This window comes from Salvelinus sp. IW2-2015, unplaced genomic scaffold (genome assembly GCF_002910315.2).
Source record: "Salvelinus sp. IW2-2015 unplaced genomic scaffold, ASM291031v2 Un_scaffold1765, whole genome shotgun sequence".
NCBI lineage: Eukaryota > Metazoa > Chordata > Actinopteri > Salmoniformes > Salmonidae > Salvelinus > Salvelinus sp. IW2-2015.
In genome coordinates, this window is record NW_019943143.1 from 17,349 (window position 1) to 21,014 (window position 3,666).

A 3,666-nucleotide genomic window follows, 5' to 3' on the forward strand; every position below is an offset into this window, starting at 1 on the left:
ATTGTCAGATTAACAGAAGATCTCTTTGTTTCTTGGGACCTAGAACAAGCATCTCTGTTTTGTCCGAGTTTAAAAGTAGAAAGTTTGCAGCCATCCACTTCCTTATGTCTGAAACACAGGCTTCTAGCGAGGGCATTTTGAGGCTTCACCATGTTTCATTGAAATGTACAGCTGTTGTTCATCCGCATAGCAGTGAAAGTTAACATTATGTTTTCGAATAACATCCCCAAGAGGTAAAATATATAGTGAAAACAATAGTGGTCCTAAAACGGAACCTTGAGGAACACCGAAATGTACAGTTGATTTGTCAGAGGACAAACCATTCACAGAGACAAACTGATATCTTTCCGACAGGTAAGATCTAACCAGGCCAGAACTTGTCCGTGTAGACCAATTTGGGTTTCCAGTCTCTCCAAAAGAATGTGGTGATCGATGGTGTCAAAGGCAGCACTAAGGTCTAGTAGCACGAGGACAGATGCAGAGCCTCGGTCTGACGCCATTAAAAGGTCATTTACCACTCACTGCAGTCTCAGTGCTATGATGGGTCTAAACCAGACTGAAGCATTTCGTATACATTGTTTGTCTTCAGGAAGGCAGTGAGTTGCTGCGCAACAGCTTTTCTAACATTTTTGAGAGGAATGGAAGATTCGATATAGGCCGATAGTTTTTATATTTTCCGGGTCAAGGTTTGGCTTTTTCAAGAGAGGCTTATTACTGCCACTTTTAGTGAGTTTGGTACACATCCGGTGGATAGAGAGCCGTTTATTATGTTAACATATGAGGGCCAAGCACAGGAAGCAGCTCTTTCAGTAGTTTAGTAGAATAGGATCCAGTATGCAGCTAGAAGGTTTAGAAGGCCATGATTATTTCATCATTGTGTCAAGAGATATAGTACTAAAACCTTGATGGTCTCCCTTGATCCTAGGTCCTGGCAGAGTTGTTGCAGACTCAGGACATTGATTTGGAGGAATACGCAGATTTAAAGAGGAGTCCATTATTGCTTTCTAATGATCATGATCTTTTCCTCAAAGAAATTCATGAATTTATTACTGCTGAAGTGAAAGCCATCCTCTCTTGGGGAATGCTGCTTTTTAGTAGCTTGCAACAGTATCAAAATAAATATTGTATTGTTTATTTTCCTCAATTAAGTTGGGAAAGTAGGATGATCGAGCAGCAGTGAGGCTCTCGGTACTGCACGTACTGTCTTTCCAAGCTAGTCGGAAGAACTTCCAGTTTGGTGTGGCGCCATTTCCGTTCCAATTTTCTGGAAGCTTGCTTCAAAGCTCGGGTATTTTTCTGTATACCAGGGAGCTAGTTTCTTATGACAAATGTTTTTCGTTTTTAGGGGGTGCAACTGCATCTAGGTATTGCGCAAGGTTAAATTGAGTTCCTCAGTTAGGTGGTTACTGATTTTGTTCTCTGACGTCCTTGGGTAGGCAGAAGGAGTCTGGAAGGGCATCAAAGAATTTTTGTGTTGTCTGAGAGTTTATAGCACACTTTTGATGGTCCTTGGTTGGGTCTGAGCAGATTATTTGTTGCGATTGCACAACGTAATAAAATGGTGGTCCGACAGTCCAGGATTATGAGGAAAAACATTAGATCTACAACATTTATTCCATGGGACAAAACTAAGTCCAGAGTATGACTGTGGCAGTGAGTAGGTCCAGAGACATGTTGGACAAAACCCACTGAGCATGATGGCTCCGAAAGACTTTTGGAGTGGGTCTGTGGACTTCTCCATATGAATATTAAAACACCAAAATTAGAATATGATCTGCTATGACTACAAGGTCTGATAGGAATTCAGGAACTCAGAGAGGAACGCTGTATATGGCCCAGGAGGCCTATAAACAGTGGCTATAAAAAGTGATTGAGTAGGCTGCATAGATTTCATGACTAGAAGCTCAAAAGACGAAAACGTCATTTTTTTGTAAATTGAAATTGCTATCGTAAATGTTAGCAACACCTCCGCCTTTGCGGGATGCACGGGGATATGTCACTAGTGTAACCAGGAGGTGAGGCCTCATTTAACACAGTAAATTCATCAGGCTTAAGCCATGTTTCAGTCAGGCCAATCACATCAAGATTATGATCAGTGATTAGTTCATTGACTATAACTGCCTTTGAAGTGAGGGATCTAACATTAAGTAACCCTATTTTGAGATGTGAGGTATCACGATCTCTTCAATAATGGCAGGAATGGAGGAGGTCTTTATCCTAATGAGATTGCTAAGGCGAACACCGCCATGTTTAGTTTTGCCCAACCTAGGTTGAGGCACAGACACAGTCTCAATGGGGATGGCTTAGCTGACTACACTGACTGTGCTATTGGCAGATTCCACTAAGCTGGCAGGTTGGCTAACAGCCTGCTGCCTGGCCTGCACCCTTTCATTGTGGAGGTAGTGGAGTTAGAGCCCTATCTATGTTTGTAGATAAGATGAGAGCACCCTCCAGCTAGGAGGGGTCCGTCACTCCTCAGCAGGTCAGGCTTGGTCCTGTTTGTGGGTGAGTCCAGAAAGAGGGCCAATTATCTACAAATTCTATCTTTTGGGAGGGCACAAACAGTTTTCAACCAGCGATTGAGTTGTGAGACTGCTAGAGCTCGTCACTCCCCCTAACTGGGAGAGGGCCAGAGACAATTACTCGATGCCGACACATCTTTCTAGCTGATACAGGCTGAAGCTATGTTGCGCTGGTGACCTCTGACTGTTTCATCCTAACATCGTTGTGCCGACGTGGATAACAATATCTCTATACTCTCTACACTCGCCAGTTAGCTTTAGCCAGCACCATCTTCAGATTAGCCTTAACGTCGGTAGCCCTGCCCCCTGGTAAACAGTGTATGATCGCTGGGTGATCTGTTAAGTCTAATACTGCGGGTAATGGAGTCCGCAATGACTAGGGTTTTCAATTTGTCAGAGCTAATGGTGGGAGCCCGGCGTCTCAGACCCCGTAACGGGAGGAGTAGAGACAAGAGAAGACTCGGCCTCAGACTCCGACTCGCTACTCAATGGGGAAACCGGTTGAAAGTTTCTGTCGGCTGAATGAGCGACACCGGTTGAGCATTCCAACAGCATTTCCCTCCAGAAGCCCCTGAGAAAATTGTCCGGCTGCGGGGACAGTGCGGGGGGATTTATACTAACGTTACTATCTGTACTTACTGGTGCACAGACGCTGTTTCACCCTTCCTACACTGAAATTACCCTTGCCTAACGATTGCGTCTGAAGCTGGCTTGCAGCACAACTATCCTCGCGTTAGGCGATCATTCTCCTGTATATTATGGTACAGCGAATGCGTTAGAAGACATCATGTTAAAGTTACTACTTAGCTTCGGCTGTTGAAGGTGCTGACGAACCATGTCCAGATAAGCGTCCGGAGTGAAAAAGTTGAATGAGGGAAAAAAGTTGTGATGGAAACTAAAAATATAAACGTAAAGTTGTCAGCTAGCAAAGCAAAGCTAGCAAAGTAGGGTTGGCACACAAAACGCACAGCAAAACGCACAGCAACACGTCTGCAAATTAAGAGGAAGTGAGAGAAGTGACGCAAACAAGCACCTCTATACAATCAAGACGTCAGGTGTGACAGATCAGGTGTGACAGTCAATAAATAATAATAATAATATTATAGAAAGGATTTCATCTGTGGATACTATATGATTAGAAAGG